Source organism: Kogia breviceps, chromosome 15, assembly GCF_026419965.1.
Source record: "Kogia breviceps isolate mKogBre1 chromosome 15, mKogBre1 haplotype 1, whole genome shotgun sequence".
Lineage (NCBI taxonomy): Eukaryota > Metazoa > Chordata > Mammalia > Artiodactyla > Physeteridae > Kogia > Kogia breviceps.
The window spans coordinates 16269662-16290846 of NC_081324.1; the positions used below are offsets into that span (position 1 = coordinate 16269662).

The 21185-nt window shown below is 45.9% G+C and overlaps 1 protein-coding gene across 3 annotated transcripts in view; it reads left to right on the forward strand.

Moving 5' to 3' along the window:
• Positions 1 to 6003: 6003 nt before the first annotated feature.
• ATP8B1 (ATPase phospholipid transporting 8B1) overlaps positions 6004 to 21185 on the forward strand; it is a 112824-nt gene continuing 97642 nt past the window's right edge. The window contains exon 1 of one of the 3 annotated variants that reach the window (XM_067015223.1): positions 6004 to 6348. The gene's annotated coding sequence lies outside the window, so the exon portion shown is untranslated. The remainder of the gene's footprint in view (positions 6349 to 21185) is intronic. The other 2 variants (XM_059040437.2, XM_067015224.1) reach the window with 2 other exon arrangements.

Here is a 21185-nt window from a genome sequence, read left to right on the forward strand (position 1 = left end):
ACTGATCAGATATCTCTGGAAGCTAATCTGATAAATGCATAAATATTCAATGACAGCAAATGATTAGATAAATCATCAGCAGGAGAAAATACTCTACAACTTTTGAGAATATGACTCTGCAGGCCATTCATTCATTCTACAAGAACAAATAGGCACTTGGGGTACTAGAACAATATTCTAGACCAAGAGAGACCAAGTAGAATAAGACCCAGTTTTGGGGTCTCAAAGGGCTCACAGTACAGTGGGGAATGAGACAGATCAACGATTAAAATACAATGGAATAAAGGTTTCTCTAGACGTTAGGTGCAAAATGCTTTGGGTAGTACTCTCTGGGGGAGATTGGGGCAAGGCTTTCCCAGAAGAAGTCACTTTGGAACTGGAGATCCGGCAGATGAGGACATTTCAAGCAGAGGGAACAAGTGCTATTCAGAACTCAGTGAATTGTAAGCAGCTTGGAATGGGAGGGGCTTAGGTCTCCAAGGATGGGGGATTAAGTTGGAAAGGTAAACGTGTTTTCATGTCACAATGGTAAATGATGAAAAGAGAGCATAAGGTAATACATACAAACTTCTTACAATCACATAAAAACATGGCTACATATTCTAACAAGGACCCCAAGGTATTTTCAAAAATTGTTGATTACACAACATTGGTAATTAACTATACTCCAATAAAAATTAATTTAAAAAATTTTTAAAATTCTTAAGCCGGGGTTCCCTGGTGGCGCAGTGGTTGAGAGTCCGCATGCCGATGCAGGGGACGCGGGTTCGTGCCCCGGTCCGGGAGGATCCCACATGCCGCGGAGCGGCTGGGCCCGTGAGCCATGGCCGCTGCGCCTGCGCGTCCGGAGCCTGTGCTCTGCAACGGAAGAGGCCACAACAGTGAGAGGCCCGCGTACCGCAAAAAAAAAAAAAAAAAAGCTTAAGCCACAAAAAAGCATTGATTAAATGTCTAAATTAATTATACGAATTAAATTTAATGTGTCATATTATTAATATATTATTCTAAATATTAATAAATCATATTATCATTACATTCCATGTAGATAACAGGTTATTAAAATCTCTGCCTTGTAAGAAAGAAAAAATTGTAGCCTAATCCTATACATTTACAAACTCATGAATATGGAAGAAAGACAAGTGCATTTTAATAATAGGCCCAGGAATAATACCTCCCCTAACATCTCTTGCATGTGAAGCACAAGTAATAACAAATTAACTGAGACACATTTTGTTAACTGATGCTTAACATTTCTTTTGCAAATCTAATGTAAAACGTTGGTCAGAAAAAAATGTCACTTAGTAGTAAAGGAGGTGGAAAGCATATAAGTCAGATGGAATTTGGAAAATTTGTGCAGGAACAACAGAATATATCATCTGTATCTGTTGTTTTAAACACTATTTAAAACAGACTATTTGAAGCTTCTAGTGTCACTTATTACAAAGACAGGCTCACATAAGACGTACCTTCTTATCATGTTTAAAATTCTAGAGCTGGTCTAGACTGGCTGTGAAGAATGCGCCTTCCAGCTGAGTTCATCTTGACTGCCAACAACGGCACCTAGTGTAGCATGAATACCTTTCCATTGGCATTAAATGCTTTGGCTTAAATGACCACAGAGCTTAGCAAAGAACTGAATACAGGCAGTATCTCCTCCCTTTAAACGTATCTTTTAACCCTTAGCTCTTAGAGAAAAAAATTCTAGGAAAATAATTTTTAGTAAAATTGAACTAGTTCTCTTGGCAACCTCCCCAGCCTTCCTACCTACATCATGGAAATGCACAGGAATGTTGCCAAGGGGGAAAAAAAAATGAAAGAAAGAAACAAAGGAAACTATGAGCTACAAAAGCTGAAAAGCATCGTCACCCTCTTTTAGAAATGACTGTTTAATAATTTCCCCCAGCAGCTTGCAAGGTAAAGGTGTTGGTTATTGACTGGGAGTGGCTTCTAAACAAAACTGGACAGCTTATTCAATTCCATCTTGGAACGCTGAGCAAGTACGCCTGAGGCTCATGGGATCAGGGCTGCCCAGCCTGGAGAACGAAGCCATCACTCAAATGACTCAAGAAAGACACATTTCAAAATCAATCCCTGTTGCATGCATGAGACATTTTCAGTCATTGCCCTGATGAGGAACCCTGAAATATGGCACAGTTCTTTCAGAGCTGTCAAGGGTCAGGGCTTCCAGGTGAATGACTTCCTTTATCAGCAACATCAGCTGACATGCACTGAGAGTCTCATTCCCCAAAACCAGGAAGACGCAAAAGACTTACATGTGGGAAACGCAACAGGACAAGGTTTGACCATGCCCATTTCTGGTGGGTTCCAGGTAAGATGAGTTTTCAAAGAATTTCTCTCACCTAGGATGAAACTCCTTTACCTTCCTGCAAGGTTTCTTCAAATATAAGTTTTCATGAAGCCTACCCTGACCATATTATTTAAAATTGCACCTCATTTTCCCACTTCTAGTCTCTTAACCCTGCTCTTTTTTTCCCCTAGGTGATGCCCTTTCTTTTTTTTTTTTTTAAATTGAAGTATAGTTGATTTACAATATTATATTAGTTTCAGGTGTACATAGTGATTCAAAATTTTTATGGATTAAACTTCATTTAAAGTTATTATAAAATGTTGGTTATATCCCTTGTGATGTACAATATAGCCTTATAGCTTATTTTATATGTACTAGTTTTTACCTCTTAATCACCTTCTCTTATCTTGCCCTTCCCCCTTCCTTCTCCACTAGTTTGTTTTCTATATCTGTGAGTCGGTTTCTGTTTGTTGTATTAATTCCTTTGTTTTATTTTTTTGATTCCACATATAAGTGATAACATACAATATCTGTCTTTGTCTGATGTATTTAATTTAGCATAATACCCTCTAGGTCCATCCATGTTGTTGCAAATGGTAGGATTTCACTCTTTTTTATGGCTGAGTAGTATTTCATTGTGTGTGTGTGTGTGTGTGTGTGTGTGTGTGTGTGTGTGTGTGTGTGTATAAGTATACTATTTCTCCTTTAATCATCTGTTGATGGACACTTAGGTTGCTTCCATACCTTGGCTATTATAAATAATGCTGCTATGAACATTGGGGTGCATGTATCTTTTTAAATTAGCTTGCTTTTTTTTTTTTTCAGGTAAATACTCAGGACTGGAGTTGCTGGATCATATGGTAGTTCTATTTTTAGTTTTTTGAGAACCTCCATACTGTTCTCCACAGGAGCTGCACCCATTTATATTTCCACCAACTGTGTACACGTGTTCCCTTTTTTCACATCCTTGCCAACATTTGTTATCTATGGTCTTTTGATGACAGCCCATCTGACAGGTGTGAGGTGATAGCTCATTGAGGTTTTAATTTGCATTTCTCTGATGATTAGTGATGTTGAGTATCTTTTCTTGTGTCTGTTGGCCATCTGTATGTCTTCTTTGGAAAAATGTTTATTCAGGTCTTCTGCTCATTTTTTAATCACACTGTTTTTTTGATGTTGAGTTGTATGAGCTCTTTATATATTTTGGATATTAACCCCTCTTTGGTCATATTTGCAAACGTTTTCTCCCATTCAGTGGGTTGCCTTTCCTTTTTATCGATGGTTTCCTTTTGCTGTGCAAAAGCTTTTACATTTAATTAGGTCCCATTTGTTTATTTTTCCTTTTGTTTCCTTTGTCTTGTAGACAGATCAAAAAAATATTGCCACAATTTATGTCAAAGAGTGTTCTATGTTTTCTTCAAGTTTCATGGTGTCTGGTTTTGCTCTTTTTTATTATTTAATTTTTTAGTGTGCAAACCTTAAGTGCACAGGTTGATTAACTTTTATGTATGTATACACTAGTATAACCATCACTCAGTTTGAGATATAGAACTTTTACGGTGCCCTAGAAGGCTTCCTCAGTGGCGCCCTCCCAGCCAGTCCTGTTCCATTTTTTCAAAGCATTTGTTGCCTTTTAAGATGCAATTTGCCTGATTGGTTCATTGATGTATCCAAGTCACTAGAACAGTGCCTAGCGCATAGCAGGCACTCAACAAACATTCGTTAAATGAATAAATCTTTCAAACAACACCCCTCACTGTCCACACCTCCCCATCCCCATCTACCCCTCCCCCTCCCCTCCCCCTCTCCCTCATAGTCTGTAAGAGAAGCAACCTAGCTTGTAATCTTCAGTGTCTACACAGGGATGTTAAATGCAGCCCTGGGGATGGTATTTATCAGAGCTGGGCATGGGCGTGGATTGAATGTGTTTGAGTATAGTTTCTCTTCTATGCAATGCTTTCTCGGACAGATTGAGCTCTTGCTGGGATGTCTGCAAGGAGGAAGGGATCCCTCCTTTAGTCTGGAGTCATCTCTTGATTCCTAGGTTTACTGGCATTTGCCCTTCTCAGCAGCCTCTCTCCCCTCCAACTCTCTTGTTCCTACTAATACCATCACCCAGTCTGGAGAACTCGGCTCATCTTCCATGCTTTCATCTGCCAGTGAGCTGCAGGTTCTGGCCACTCTGCGCCCTGGCCGTTTCTCCTCCGTGGTGTCCCTGGAAGCTCCTCCTCCTTTTCATTTCCACCGGCAACTCCTCCAGGCCCACCTTATGCTACTGTACCAAGTGGTATCCCAATCTTCAGTCTTATCCTTTTCCAAACTCTCCCCTTTACTTTCCCTAAAACACAACCTGATCATGTCCCTGCTGTGGTCATGAACTTTGAATAGTTTGCAGGTGCTGCCAAAAGGAAGCCCCCAACGCTGTAGCCTGCCTTCAATTGGGACCTGTTTCCAGGCCCCAATTCCCTCACTAGTCTTGTTTACTGATGCACTGCCAGCCATCTGGTCTATCCCATTGTCACTAAACAGGCCGTATTTTCTGGCTTCTGGACATTTGCTCTGTTGTTGGGCTCAGAAAATAAGCACTGGAAGGAACTATTTGAGATCACCTGGTCCAGACTCATTTTATGGATGAGGAAACTGAGGCCCAGAGAGATTAAATGACTGACCAGAGCCACCTATTCAAAGACCAAGGTACCTAATGAAAAAGAAACCCAAGGCAGTCTAGTGTTTAACAATATCGGTTGAATCTTTCATATACTGAAGATCAAATCGGTGGACCACTCTTTGAATGTCCTCCTCATGCAACCCAGATCCCCGAAAGTGCGGATCTTTGAGTTCCACCTCAAGCACGGCCTCTTCAGTGAAGTCTTCCTTAAGGCCCCAGTTTGGAGTCTGAACTCTTGGCCTCTCTGATCTGCAGATAACTTGCTATTTGTCTGTGAGTCCTATCTCCCCTACTACATGTTCAGCAAACTCTTTGATTCATCTTTGACTTTCCTCCATTCTTATCGCAGAGACTTTTCCATAGCAAGTGAGCAGTAAAATTCTGCGGAACAGAGTTTCTGGTGTAAGGGAGGGTGCTTCAAAGCGCCCAGACACCAGCTAGCAGCCAGGCACGTGAGCCCAATAGTTCCAATTACACCGCACCATTCGCACGCTGCGCCCTGGCTCCTTTTGACTCCAAACCCGTAAAGGTGAGGGCGTTTGGTTTCAGCCGAAAGCCTGCTTGCTGCAATTACAGGATAAGTTTCTCGAAGTCTTTTGGCGCTGTCTCTTCCCCCACCCTCCGCGCGGCGAACCGCGACGCGCATTCGGTGACCGGTCCCCGAACGTGACTTGGCATCGACAGGGTACAGCTCCCCTTACCGAGGGAGCTCAGGTCCCGGCCGAGCCGCGGCCTCGCCAGCTTTCCGGGCTGGCGCGGTCACCGACCTCAAGCGGCGGTCAGGCTGGCCGAGGGTGGCGGCGAAGTGACGCGGGGCTGGCGGGGCGGGGTGGCAATCGCGTCTCCAGGGAGGCGGGAGCGTCCGGGGAGCCGAGAGCGTGCCAGGCGAGGCGGGGGACGCGCTCGGAGCACGGCCTGGGTGCCCCCCTGCCGCCGGGGCGCACGAGGCCGGGGCTAGCCGTCCAGCTCCTCTCCGCCCAGGGGAGGAACAGAAGGAGGGCCGACGGCCGGGCCCGCCCCCAGCCCCAGCTGCGGCTGCCTGTAAGAGACTAGAGGCACCACCCGGGAGCGGAGAAACCAGTTTGGCTGGTCTCGCGGAGCGGAGGGAAAAGGGCGGCCGCAGAGGAAGGGGGCGCGTACGCGGGGCGGGGGCAGGCGGGGAGGCACTGGAGAGCTGCGAGAGCCGGAGGAGCCGCTGCCAACTGGACACGCTTCCCGGGGCCCCGGGCCAGCCCGTGCGCCATGAAGCGCTAGCGCTGCGGCCAGCGCTGGGGCCGGGCTGGCGGGCGGCGGCTGCGGGCAGGTGCGCAAGCGAGCGCGCGGATAGGCGCGCACCCGGCGGATGCCCCAGCCGGGGCCCAGCGAGCGCCAGGTAAGGAGGGGCGCGGCGCCGGGACCCCTGATCTGCCTCACCCCGCGGGCCCCGCAGGTCCCCTGGCCGCCCGGGGTGGCGGACTCTGGGGAACAGGGATGCAGTGGCAGCAGCTGTCCGCGCCCTCGGGCTCCTGAGCCCGCAAGGGTGGGATTTGGGTGGCGGTGCCGGGAGCCTTCGCTGCCTCGGGGATGGGGAGACGCAGCCGGCGGGGCAGGCAGCACTGTGGAGAAGGCCATGGGCTTTTCACCTGCGGGAGGAGAGGGAACTTGCGGGAAGTGTTTGGGTTCTTCGCTCGTTTGCTACGCTCAGGTCCGGGCTTAAGGTCCGAGGAGCAAGCCTGGCAGGGCCTGTGGGTCCTCGAGGAGCGCCGCTGGTTCCCCTGCAATATCTGTCGCCCCTCTGGAAGTCCCTCTTGACAGGGTTCTGCTGGTGGCCGATGCAAACGCGTCCGAAAAAAGACCTTTGGGCCGAATGTACCGGCAGCACCTTCAGGGAGGGATGGAGGGTGAGGTCGCCTCCACCGCGCCTACTGCGGGACCAGGAACCCTCCCGAGGGCCTTAATGCAGGTTGGGAGGTGATGAGGAAGAGGGGTACTATTTTCCCCGGTGATTGTAGGGTCGTGTCCGCCAGCTCCCATGGCACTGCCAACAGGCCATCTCCTTCCCTCCCCAGTTTGATGCCAGGCGCTGTCACCTCGCTCTGGGCGTGCGGAGTGGTAGCTTGTTGGGGGAGGGGTGTTGCAGGGAATGGCGAGTGTTTTACCCGTCCCCCCCCCCTTCGCTAGTCCTCCCCAAGTGAGGCAAGAGCTTGTAATTGTCCGCCTAGCTTCTCCGAGGGAGTGTGAGCGCCTGGTCCCCGACGGGGGTGGGGAGGGGAGGCTTGGAACGCTGATCAGTAACAGCTGTAGGGGAAGGCGAGGGTGCTGAGGGGATGCAGAACGGGGGAGGAGGTTTGATTCGCGCAGGGAAGGGGAACCCGAGCTCCATTTCTGCTTAGTGACCCCCTCAACCCCGCCCGAACCCTTCGTCCTGCCCGCGAAGCCCCTGGCGCGCTCGAAGTCCTCGGGTAGCTCCGGACGCCGCCAGCTTCCCCTCCCGGAAACGGCCCGCCCTGTTGGCTTAAGAAAAGTTTCTTTTCCATCTTCCTGGTTGCATTGCCTTCACATCTGTGCCTTCATTCCTCGAGAATGAAATGAGACAACACAGGCGGAGTACTGAAAGACCACCCAGCACGCAGTAGGTTCCAGAGGAAGGTTAGCTGCTTTTAAAAACAAAAGCTAAAAATGATGTGTGATAAAAATCTCCAGTGATGGTAAACACAGGACAGATAAAAAGAGAAAACAACACAAAATGTAAAGTAGAAGTTCTAATTTTCATGTTTGGGGAGTACTTTTCTATTGGACCTAAAATGCCATTCATTAATTCCGGGCCTGTTGTTGGAGCCCTTATTAAAACCTATTATAAATGCATATACTGTGCAAAAGATGATGAACGGTTATTAGCTGATGCTGATTACTTTCTGGGGGAGAAGTCTGCCTGCCTGCAATTACTCCTCTGAATCCTCTTAATGGTATTCATTCGGTAGTGGAGGCTTCCTTGTTCTAATGTTAGGTGAGAAATCTTAACCTTTGTTTCTTTGCCATTTCACGGTGACCGTACATTCATAATTTTTAGGATTTCTTTGGTCTGTTATTGGGGACCAAACAAGACTCAGACAGCTTAATACTAGTGAACCGAAATGCCATCTGCGTGAAAGCGGCCTTGGCCACTTTCAGGTTTTCTTTCTGTTTTTTATTTTAAGGAAAATGAATATCAGTATGCACTTATTACTTGTTAGTGATAGAACTAGGAGGGGTTTGTCTGTTTTCTTGTTTTTGTAGTTGAGCCTTTAAAATAATTTGGTGAAAACGTGCATGTGTAAGTTGTCTGCAGGTGTAAAGCAAGTTGAGGACTGGCTCTGTTTCACCTGGATTTCTCTGCGGTCTTGGCACTAACAGCACTGACCGCATGTAGCTGTGGAACGTTTTTTACCCTATCTGTTGTCCTTTCCCTCCTCCTTTTTTCTTTTTCCTTCCTTCTTTTTTTCCTAAAGCAAGGAGTCGTGGAAAACATGGATTTAGATTCCCACAGATTTCAGTTCTTTTACTTTAAATTGTATTTAATGTTTACAATTTATTCTTATTTTATTTATTTACTTTAAAAATTGTATAACCTTAGATGAATTCCTAAATTTTCTGAATTTACTCATTTGCTGGAAAAAATATTTTTCAGCCTCCTTGGGTTGTTGAGGATTAAATGAGAGAACAAGTGAACCTTCCTTATACATAATAGTTGTTCAAATGCTGCTTTCTTATTTTCTTTATTAAATGGATATTTTAAAAAATTAGTATGATTCCCAGATATTTGGTGTATTTTAAATATTTTATTGCCTGACTAAAGTTTGAATTCAATTTTAGTGTTTCCTAAACATTCATGGAATCCAGGTGATCCTTATAACTCACCTGAGAGAGATTTTAATCTACTAGTTACCTTTGCTCTTTAGTTTCAATCATTGTAAAAGAAACCTATGCTCTTATGAATGCAGAGGAACTTGCTTTTTAGATACCAGAACAAGTTTTATGGGGTCTGTTCATGTCCCATGTCTCTAAAGAGAGGTGCCTTTACAATTTCTTAGGCACTTAATTTTAGAATTTGCTTCCATATCTGCTTCTAGATTAGTCTCCTGGGATGTGTTTTTTGGTGGTGTCTTTAGGTATCTTGTGAGTTTTCAGGTCTGTTTGTTGGCATTGTTCAATTAGCTTAATTGTATTCATGCCTGTAGGTGTTGTTTTGCTACTTATTAAGATAAGTAAAAATTAATTTGCTACCAGAAGAGTTTTAATAACAGGAAAAGAAGATAGATTTATTCTGTTAAGCAGTTTACTCTCAAATGCCCCTCCCTGAGCTCAGCTATAAATAATATCCAGTCTAAGATCTTTTGAGGTCCTGTGTCACCGAAGAGCTGGCATTATGAAGGAAGAGTCTAGAAAGTATACACACACACGCACAACATAGTGTGTGTGTGTGTATAAAACAGTCTTGTTTCTCACTTTTACTAGAAAACAAAGGATTTTTTATCACCTGATTATTTAGGAACATATTAATACTTTTCCTAATTCTTCTAAATGTGTTGCATGTTAAAATAAATTGTCACCAAAACCATGCATAATGGGAACTATGTTTGATAACTGGTCCCATGGAGACTGAACCCAGAGGCAGCCGTGAGGGGTTAGTAGCAGGTGCTTTGGAGTCCTGTGACCTGGCTTGGAATCCAGGCCTCACTGCTCCCTAGCTGTATAACCCAGGGCAAGTGATTAGTATTTAATTGATCTAGCTTTAGTTTCCTCATCTGTAAGATGGAATAATAATAGTACTACCTCAGAGCGTTGTGTGATGAGTTCCAAATGAGAGAATTTATCTAAAAGGGCTTAGCACAGAGCTCAATTAAAAGTAGTCAGTATTATTACTGTTGTGTTGTTGATATCTCTCAGCAAATATTTATGGCTCGAGCAGCCATTGCCTTTCTCCTAGACTCTGTGGGACACGGGAATCACTCTGTATGTTAGTATTCATTTAGCAAACACAGGTGTTTGTTTGCACCAGGCATTGGTAAGAAAGAGTCCCCTAGAGCAGGGGTGAGGTTCTGAACTTTCAGATCCAGGGCTTGGGCTCTGGAGCCCAGGTGTCTGGGGAATGGCACAGAGGACCAGGGCGCTCAGTGACCTAGGATGTGCTCACTCAGTCACAGCCACGAGGGGTGGCTGCTCCCACCAGGGCATTCCATCCTCCTGCAGCGTGGAGGGAGTCTCTTGGGACATACTGAGCACTGCTGGGTCTCCTTTCCCCCCACTTCCTGTCTTTCATCTTCCTCACCTCTGTACTCTTGTTTTTTTTAAAAAATTACTCTTCCCTGTTCAAAACTTGGGAGTTTCTGAACCTTGAGTCTTTTAAAACGATCGGTGCTTTCTGCATGGTTGCTGAGTTGCGGCACCTGGTAAACATCGCTAATGACAGAGACCTTTGCTACAATCCCAACCATCGACCCATCCATCCATCCATTCATTTAAAACAATGGCTTGAACATCTTCTCCAGGCACTGTGCTGGGGGTTACCTACTTGCTTCACGGAAGCCTGCGGGATTCACAGAGGGCCTGAGTTGTGTTTTTTTTTTATCTTTTCCTCTTTGGTAAGAAAGTAGATCTGCTGTTCTTTCTCTTCCTGCTCTGGACTTCGTCCCTCTCTGCCTGGAGAGATGGTTGCCTTAGACCATGGAAGGTGGCCCTGGCCACTCCCACTTCTGAAGCTCTGTGTTCATTATCAGTCTTCAAGTCCAGTGAATTTGCATTTAATAAAGGAGAGCTGGGCCTGGAGGCTATGGCAGATCAGTGGTAGGAAGCTGGCTCTCAGTCTTGGGGAAAGGACTCCTGGGGTTGGGGGTGTCAGAGGTCACCCTTATTCTGGGGCCATCCTTCTGTGGTGATGACACCTCCCCCTAGCGTGACTGAGAAGCCTGGCACTTCTCACTGAGTCCGTGTGTAGCCTGACCTTTGGCTAGCAGCTCTGGTCTTTATTTACAGGGCTCTCATTTATGGCTTTGTCTCGTTGCTGTGTGGCTGAGTTGAGGTTTGCTTGATTTAGAGCAAGGCAGCACTTGAAACCAATTTTCTAACCTTTACTCAAATTGAGTTGAGCTGGAATATCCTCATCGGAACAGCGCAGGCAGCAAGCATTACCTGCTCAGTCTCTGATCGCCCATTCTCGCTGTTTGGGGAAGTTCCCGTGGGTTGGATGCATTACTTATTTTATAAAGTGTGATGTGATTTGTGTACAAATCTTTACTCTGTCTTCTTGGGACACAGTGAACTACTGAGACTATTCTCTGAGATCAGAGATCTGTGCATCCAGGAGAAACATTTAGCACTCTCTATAAGAAAACAGATAGCCATTTGACTCTGGTGGTTGAAATATTCACTCATGTGGGGAGGCAGGTCGGTGTTTATATATTTCACACTGGAAAAGAGTGACCCTACCTCCATATTGGAAATGCATGTGTGGGCCTCTCAGCCAGGCACTGGCAGATGCTCTATAAGCCTCCAGAAATGTTGTTAAAACAATGAAACTAAGAGTGTAGGGTTCTTCAGCTGCTGAGATGGTGAGAATTAAGTGAAAATCTATGCTCTGTTTTTGGTACCAGAACAACATTGGGAGGTGAGGAGATTCTTCATGATCTCATCCTAGTGCAGAAGTTTATTGCATGGGACTTTGGTTTTAATCATGGTAAAATATTTATAAAATGTGTCATTTTAGCCGTCTTTAAGGTGAATTCAGTGGCATTAAGCGTATTCACAGTATCTTGCAGCTCTGCCACTATCCATGTCCAGAACTTTTTCATCGTCCCATTCGGAAACTCTGTATCCATTAAACTGTAACTCCCCATTTCTCCCGCCCTGTGGCCCCTGATAACGTCTGCTGTCTCCATGGATTTGGCTATTCTGAGGTACCTCAGGACGTGGAATCATACAGTGTGTGTCTTTTTGTGATGCTGATTTCGCTCAGCATAATGTCCTCAAGGTTCATCCTTGTCACAGCATGAGTCAGAATTTCCTTCCGCTTCCTTTTCAAGGCTGAGTAATATTCCACCGTGTGTCTGTATACCCTATTTTGTTGATCCATTCATTGGCTGAGGGGCGTTTGGATTGTGTCCATCCTTGGCTATTGTGAATAGTGCTGTTGCAGACATGGGCATACGAGTATCTGTTTCTTCACGGGAGCTGTTGAGATCTGATTCAGTTTTGTGAGATTCGTTGTTCATAGAACATGGTTAAGATGGGCAGGGACATGTAGTATTTACTATCACACTTTCCTCCAAAACATCTTGGAGATAAGAACAGGAGGAACTGCAGGGAGGCTGGTTACGTGGAGGGCAGCCTCATTTCTCATTGTTGCGTGCAGCTGCTCTGATGAAGCTGGTGGTCCTTTAGCATATCATCACGTGCTGGCCTGCAGTATGGGTGATACCGTGCTGTGGGCCGGGGTGGGCGTAAAAGCTCAGGAGACCCGGCTACACCATCTGGAGACCTATGCAGACCACAGCTGCCTTCCAGGGAGGATATTCTCTAGTGGAGGCAAAAATCCTTAACTTTCCCCCAGAACCGACTTGAATTAAAGACAAAAAAAATTGGTTTTGGAGGAGGCAGGGTTAGAATGAGAGAAAAATTGATATTTAATGTCTGAAAAATGCAATACTTAAAAATCAGATTAGGGTAGAATCCATGGTTTTCAAGATAGGCTTTCAAAAAAGGCAAGAGATCACTAATAGACCGTAGGATGAAAGAATCATCCGATGTTGCATCTATGTACTCATGTGCATCTTCGTGGAGCAGGATAAAACCCAGAACCCTTTCAATCATGATTAGATGTCAGTCTGTTAGGTTAAAGACATCTTAATCTGTATTTTGTAGAGAACAATAGACTATTACGTGTTTTTGCTCATAAGGTGCCCTGAAAATTAGCCAAGATAAGGATTTGCATATTGAAAAAGCAAGACTTTTTTTTTTTAAAGTAAATGCGCGCGCACACACACAGAGACTTCAAACTAACCCCAAATATCACCATTCTTGGGTATCATTCCATCTTCCTATTCTCTGACAGTCCCAGCCACAAAAAAGGATATTAATCTCTTGGCGGTTTGATACTTTGTCTAGCTCAGTTTGAGACTGTTTAGAATGTTTTTTTAAAATCAGTCTTAGCCTTTCCCCCTTACATAGAGAAACATGGTGAAAACTCTCAAAGGTCAGTTTGAGAACCTCAGACTCTTGAGTGGTGACATAAGTAGCATCCAGTGTGTCTTAGACCCTTGAGATCACTCGGACCAACACTTTTTTAAAGCTGAAGAAAGTTTGCTCAGACCCTGTACTTTTAGTAACTGCTGGTCTCATTTCCAGAGTTCTAGCTTCTTGAATGGCTAGAGAAGTAAACTCTGGTCTCTCCTAGGGAATTTCCTGTCTCCTTAGTCAATTCGCAGAGTGGACCCTCCTCCTTAGCTTTTAAAGTCCAAAACAAACAGCCAGCCCGCCAACAGATACTTACAAAGCACATCCTGTGTGCCTGGCACTTGGCATCTGTCAGTCAATCAAGGAGCTAAAGAGCCTGCCCTCAAGGAGCTCACGTTCTAGAGAGGGAAGGGAGACTGTGGATAATCAATAGGTAAATTACATGGTATGTTTGAAGATTGGTGCTGCAGGGGGTAAAAAGAGAAAGCTGGACAGGGTAAAGGAATTGGGAGGGTGCGCAGGGGAGCCAGATGCAGTTGGAGAGTGGAGAAGGTGGTATCTGGGTGAAGACTCAGCAGGGAGAGGGTGAATCACAAAGATCTGGGGGTGGGGAGAGTGTCCCAGGTGGAGGGGACAGATGACTCGGTGCCTGGCTGGTGTGATGAAGGCAGGTAGTTGGCTCTTCCTCCAGCCTGTGAGCGGGGAGGGCAGGGCATGGGGGAGACAGAGCAGAGGGTGGGGGGCTCCATCGTGCAGGGCTTCCTAGGAGCGGAAGGATCTTGGCTGTGACTTTGTGCAAGATGGATAGAGGGGGTGGGGTGGGGGGTCAGTGCAGGATGTTGCCCACTGGAGGGTTGTGATCTGTCATTTGACGTGTGTTTTAAATAGTCCTTCCGGTTGCTGTGTGGAGACCAGGCCATGGGGGGGCTCTTGGGTTGGGAGACTAGTTAGGAGGCTAAACCAGGTGAGCTATGTTGGAGCCTGGGACCAGGGTGAGACGTCTGAGAGAGAGAAGGTTGTGGATATTTTTTTTAAAGGTAGTGCCAACAGGATTTCCGGACAGATTGGATATGGGGTGTAAGAGAAAGAGGAGGCAAAGATAACTTTCTTGGCAGAGCTTGGGCTCTGCAAATGGAAATCTGAATTTCAAAACGCTGTAAATTCAGTGTGCTCCGATCACTCATAATAGGTTATAAAGAGGCTCTTCTCGAGATATAATTCATGTGACGTACAGTTCATCCTTTTACAGTGATTCCATGATTTTTAGCATATTGACGGAGTTGTTCCGCCATCACCACAGTCTATTTTAGAAGCTTTTCATCACCCCGAAAGAGAAGACTCATACCCTTTAGCTGTCGCTCGTATTCCTTCTCCCCTTGGCTCCTGGCCGCCTCTACTCTACTTTCCGACTCTCTGGATTTGCCTATCTGGACATTTTATATAAAAGGAAGCATACAACATATGTTCTTTTGTGATTGACTTATTTCACTTAGCATAATGTTTCCTCGGTGCTTGGCTTAGTGTAATTGTCCACGTTGTAGCATTTATCAGTATTTAAGTTCTTACTTAATTGCTGAGTACACAAGTTACTTTTGCACATGAGGCATTCTTGGAAAGAACACAGGAAATGGAAATGTATGTTAGTTACAAATAGATCGACTAATGTTAGAAAGGGAATTGTTTGTGCCCAGAGAGCTAAATATGTCTCTGTGAAGGGGTGTGTGTGCGCCAGGTGCATATGCATTAATTTGCTATCTTTCATAGCTGAATACAAAGTACGTGGAATTTGTGAGTGAAATCTGAAGACTAGTGGCTTTCTAGTGACCTAATGATTTTCTTTCATTTAAAAAGTCCACATTTGCTTATTAAATGCCCACTACACTCCAGCTCCCCTGCCAGGTCCTGGTGGTTAATTCTAGGATGAACAAAACAGACAGGGGCCGCCCCCTCGTGACACATACGGACTTGTTGGAGGAGAGGTGGCAGGAGTTGATATTGAACAAAATATTGAACAAAAGAGGTATGAAACAGACTGATATTAAAATTAGAATCTATAATAAGCACATAAAGGGGAAATAAGACATGACTGAGAATAATGAGGGCTGACTTTAAAATGGCCCCAGAGGAGCCCAAATGGCCGTGGAAAGATGGATGGATAAACACAAAGTGGTCCATCCATACAATGGAATACTATTCAGTCTTAAAACAGAAGGAAATTCTGACACATGCCACAACATGAATGAACCTTGAAGACGTTACGCTGCATGAAATAAGCCAGACACAAAAGGACAACTTCTGTATGATTCCACTCCTATGAGGTACACAGAGTAGTCAAATTCGTAGAGGCAAAAAGTAGAACAGTGGTTACCAGGGGTGGAGGGAGGGGGAATGGGAATTATTGCTTAATGAGTACAGAGTTTCAGTTTGGAAGGATGAAAGAGTTCCCGAGGTGGATGGTGGTAATGGCTGCACAACAATGTGAATGTACTTGATATCACTGAATCGTACTCTTAAACATGGCTAAGACGGTAAATTTTATGTCGTATATATTTCGCCACAATAAAAGATTTAGCCCAGGAAGATCTCTTGGAGGAGAATATTCTTAAGTTGAGACCAGTTGAGGCTTTACCTGGTCCAGCCCATAGGAGCAGCATGTGCAAAGGCCCTGTGGTGAGAGCTTAGTGCTGTGTTCTGGGAGCTGTGAGAAGGCCAGGAAAGCTGGGGAGAAGTGACAGTGGGGCTAAGAAGCATGCAGTGAGGTAGGCAGAGACCAAGCTGATGGGAAGGCATTGATGTATGTGTAAGCAGTGGAGTGCCATGATTTGATTTCTGATCTCAGCTGAAAACTCAGGCTGTGATGTGGAGAATGGGTAGGGGGGAGGGGGCCAAGACCAGAAGCAGGGAGGAGACCAGTTAGGAGGCTGCTGCAGTGGCCGAAAGAGAGAGAGGTCATGGGGGCTTGGGCCAGGATGACAGAGTGGAGATGAGACGCAGAGGGCGGGAGCTGCATTTTACAAGTGGAGTCTTGGTCTTGGTGATGGATCAGATTCGAGACCTCACGGAAGGGAAGGAGCAGGTGATTCTCAGGTTTCTGACATAAGGGATGGAAGATAATGGTGTCAGAGACAGAGGAGCAGGCTGGAAGATTAAGAATTCAGCTTTGGTCGTGTTAACTTCCAGTTGCTGGGACACCCAGGAGTGGCCAGAGGTCAAGCTCTGATAGATTCAGAAATCTTGGCTGGAGACACGTAACCTTGAGAGCCAGAAGTGTGGAGTTGGGTATGACGATTTCCACAGGGACGTTGGAAACCTTATGAAACCAGTGCTTCCCATCCTCAGGGTCAGCCTTTTAATTTTGGCCTTTTTTTGTGAAATCATACATTCAACTATTTTTTAATGCCAATAAAGCATTTTAAATTTGAGCAAAGAATGCACCTATGCAAATGGTCTAGCCCTGCTTTATGGACAAGGATGGCAGTGGAAGCCTGATACAGTATTGCCTAGTTGGCAGGACCAAAAAACACAGGTCAAAATGTTTGTATCAGACGCGGGAAGGGGCCAGTTGTATATTTAATGGGAACTCACTAAAGTCAGGGAATTTCTCATGGACAGTAGGGTATTTAAAATGGCTTGTGTGGCCTCATCTAAAAACCAAGTCATAGGGCTCTCCTGGTGGCACAGTGGTTAAGAATCTGCCTGCCAGTGCAGGGGACCTGGGTTCAAGTCCTGGTCTGGGAAGACTCCACATGCCACGGAGCAACTAAGCCCCTGAGCCTCAACTACTGAAACCCCGGGTGCCTAGAGCCCATGCTCCGCAACAAGAGAAGCCACCGTGATGAGAAGCCCGTGCACAGCAACGAAGAGGAGGCCCTGCTCACAGCAACTAGAGAAAGCCCGCGCGCAGCAATGAAGACCCAACACAGCCAAAAAAAAAAAAAAAAAAAACCACCAAATCATGCTTTTTAATATGTGTATGGGGTGTATGAGAAAATACACCTAAATCCTTCCCTCCTCTACTTCTGCCTCAGTTGGTCTCCACTTAAAAGGTGATCCTGGGCTTCCCTGGTGGCGCAGTGGTTGAGAATCCGCCTGCCAATGCAGGGGACACAGGTTCGTGCCCCGGTCCGGGAAGATCCCACATGCCGCGGAGCGGCTGGGCCCGTGAGCCATGGCCGCTGAGCCTGCGCGTCCGGAGCCTGTGCTCCGCAACGGGAGAGGCCACAACAGTGAGAGGCCCGCGAACCACAAAAAAAAAAAAAAAAAAAAAAAAAAAAAAAAGTGATCCTGAGATTTTTACTTTATGTCTTTGCTTGTTTTCTGGTCTGTTGCAGGCACCATCTTTAGACTAACTCTGAGCATGCTATGTTTGCACATGTCCTTAGTGATATTCAAATGGCAGGGTTATTAGTATTTAATAACCCTGGTATTGTGATAGACTCTTTTAAAGCAGGGGCTATTGTTTAAGGAGGAAAGCATTTAGCGCAAAAGGAAAAAGAATGACAGTGAAATATTTGATCATTAAAATGCTTTCCGTAGAAAAGGAATGTTTTCATTCCTGCAGTTAATAGTGCAATTGCTTCTACTAACTTTACCTGATAACAAATGTCATTTCCCTTTTTACCCAGAATTCTGCTGGGACAGAGCACATTCCCTCTGTCTCAGGGTCTCTGCATATGCTGTGTTCTTCACCTGTGACCCTCTTTCCTCCCCCACTCCTGACCAGGTGCTACTTCCTCCTGGAAGACTTCCTGCTTCTTCACGTTCCCAGGTCAAAGTGAGGGGCCCCTCCTTTGCTCCAGTCCTTCTCTACGTTCCTCTCCCAGCTTGGATCACGCCATCTCAAAGACGGTGGCTAGCTTTTCTTTCACGTGCCAACTTGGCTTGATGCGTCGTAGTTGCCTAGATACTGGTTTTCAAAGTATGGTCCCAGAAGCAGCAGCAGCAGCAGCAACACAGCTGAGGTTCCCACCCAGACTTACTGAATCAGAAACTCAGGAAGTGGGACCCAGCATTCTGTGGCTCAACAAAACTTCCAGATGGTTCTGAGGACGCTCCAGGTTGAGACTCACTGGCCTAGAGGTATTGGATGAGTAGGATTCCAAGGCAATATCGAGCCATGGCAGGGAAGAGTGTGTTAGGGTTCCTTGGTGACGACACCTCAGGCAAGTGAGAAGCAGGAAGGATGCGGCCCAGGCTTGTGTCATCCCTGAACACTATGGTGATTGCTGGTCTGTTTGTCTCTTGCATGAGGCTGTCACCTCGGTGAGAAGAGCCCCTTTTTAAGGTTCACTCGTGTTGTAGCCCGGTCCCCAGCACAGCGCTTCCATTGTAGGAGCTGTTCTAAATACAGTTACATCTTAAGTATATTAAGTTGGTTGTTTTTGCAGTGACCCTGGGATAAAAAGAACCCAGTATAGCCTGATCACATGAATTTTATGGCTTTCATTCTTTTAGAAAGATGCCAGATGAGACTAACCAAGTTCTTGGACCTCATAACTTAGCAAAATAGTCACACACAAAAATAGATATTTTAAGATTTTGGTCCCGCCGTTTGTAACTTATTGCCGTTCTTTTGCAAATGCTACATAATACCGGGGATTGTTTTTAGTTAGCTCCTATTTGGGAAAAATGGACTCTTGTGACATCTTAGTCTGGGTTAGAGATCTTTTTACTAATGATACTTGGAAACTTCTAGATCATTCTATAACTCTGAACTAGAAAATATTTGCATCCAAGGGGAAACAGCTAATGCCTATATTCGCTCACTGTTCTGGTTTGGGTTTATGTTATTGTCAAAAGATAATGAGTTTTCAGGATCTGGAAAGTATTTTGGGGTTAGTATAACAATTGTTTTCCATGAGATGGAGCAAAGTGAAGCTTAATACTAGGGCTGCTTTTATTCAATCAATTTTATGTGCTTGTCCACAAAGCCAGAACATGAGAAAGTTGACATGATTTGTGGGACACTTACCATTGGGTTGGCTGTGAACATGTTGAGACTGAAACAGGCACCAGGTTTATTAAAAACTTTGCAAAAATATCCCTGATCGACTCAACCAGAGGTGATTTGAGCCCCCAGGGGGCATTTTGGGTTGTCACAACGTAGGGGGTGCTACTAGCATCTCGGGGTTGAGGCTGGGAATGTTGCTAAAGAGATGATGCACAGGACAGCCTCCACCGCGAAGAAGTCTTCCACCCAGAGCGTCAGTAGTGCCAAGGCTGAGAAATCCTGCTGTAAATGATGGACAGGCATGATCGTAAAATGCTGGGGCTCTGCAGGACTCAGTCTCAGGCTTGGTTCCCCCTCTACGAGGTAATCGCTTCTATTTCTTTTTTTAAAATTTCTTTTTGAAAATAAATTTATTTTTATGTATTTATTTTTGGCTGCGTTGGGTCTTCATTGCGGCGCGCGGGCTTCTCATTGCAGTGGCTTCTCGTTGCGGAGCACGGGCTCTAGTTGTGTGGGCTCAGTAGTTGTGGCACGTGGGCTTAGTTACTCTGCGGCATGAGGGATCTTCCCAGACCAGGGCTCGAACCCGTGTCCCCTGCATTGGCAGGTGGATTCGTTTTTGGTTTTTAGAGTGTATACAGTAGTTTTTAATATATTCGAAAGTTGTAAGACCATCACAACAGTCAATTTGAGAGCATTTTCATCACTCCCAAAGGCAGGCGGATTCTTAACCACTGTGCCACCAGGGAAGCCCAATCGCCTCTATTTTTATGGCTTTAAATACTATTAATGTGCCGGTTTCTGCTGACTTTCCATTACAGCCAGCTTTTTCTCCCTGCCAGCCCGTTCCCTCCACTTGTGTATCTCTTGAGAGCGCCCGCCCCAGACACAGCACATCCAGCACTGAACCCCAACCGGTTTAGAAGATGACTCCTCTCTAGCTGGACTTGAGCTGTGATGCCTTTCTCTCCCACACGACACCACCTTGACCTTCATTTCCATTCCATCTCCAAGATCTGTTGCTTCTACCTCCTGAAGATCTTGAATCCACCTGGTTCTCTCCACCTGCCACCCCCTCCCTCTCCTGGACCATCCCAGGAGTCTCCTGACTGATGCCTCTCTCCATTTTCCACCTTGCAGCCCAGAGCAGCCATGCATCCCGAAGCACGTCCACACCCGCCTGCAAAACCCTTTTGTAGCTCAGCATTGCAGTTACGACAGCATTTACCTCCTTTCCGTGGCTCGCCAGGCCTGGCCTGCGCCGACCTTTGCTTCCTCCCCTCTAGGTCTGTTCTTATCCTACTTCAGTTTCTGGAGCAGGACGAGCCCTTTCCTGTCTCAGCGCCTACACATTTGTTGCTTTCTCGCCTGAAAAACTCTTCCCCTGAATGAATCCTCCTTATCTTTTGCTTTTCGGCTCAAGCGTCATTTCCTCAGAGCGTTCTCTGACCACCCTAATGAAATAGGTCTCCCCCAATGTCTGCTCTCTGCTATTTTTCCTCTTGTACTCACGAGCGTAACCCTTTATGTATTTGTGGGATGATTGGTGTGCTGCCCTATGAGCCTGGAAGCTTCTGTCCTGCTCACTGTAGCTCAGTGGCTGACAGAATGGCCGAAGCTTGTGGTTTGATGGCTATCAGTGGAATGTTAGTGGGAGTAAGTGGGTGGGGAAGGACTGGAGACCATCCTGGAGGGGTGAGGGAGGGGTGTGTGAAACTCGAGGCTGTGGGGCCACAGAGGAGGGAGTGACTAGCTCAGTTTAGGGGTGTTCAGGAAGGTTCCCAAGAAGGGGTTACATTGGAGGGCCATCTTGAGGAATGATTTGGGTTCCTCAGAAGAATGACTTGGGAAATAATAAAAAGTTCCGATTGGGGTGGGGGTAATACTGGAAATTAAGTGGGTCTTCAAGAAAATCTGCTGCCTGATCGTACCCACGCCTGGCTGGGATGGACCTTCCAGAAAGTGGCTACTTCTGTAGTGCAGACCAGCGGCTTCTCAGACATGAATGCACATGTGAATCTCCTGGGGGTTCTTGTTGAAAAGTGGATTCTGGTTGGGTTGGTGGTGAAATT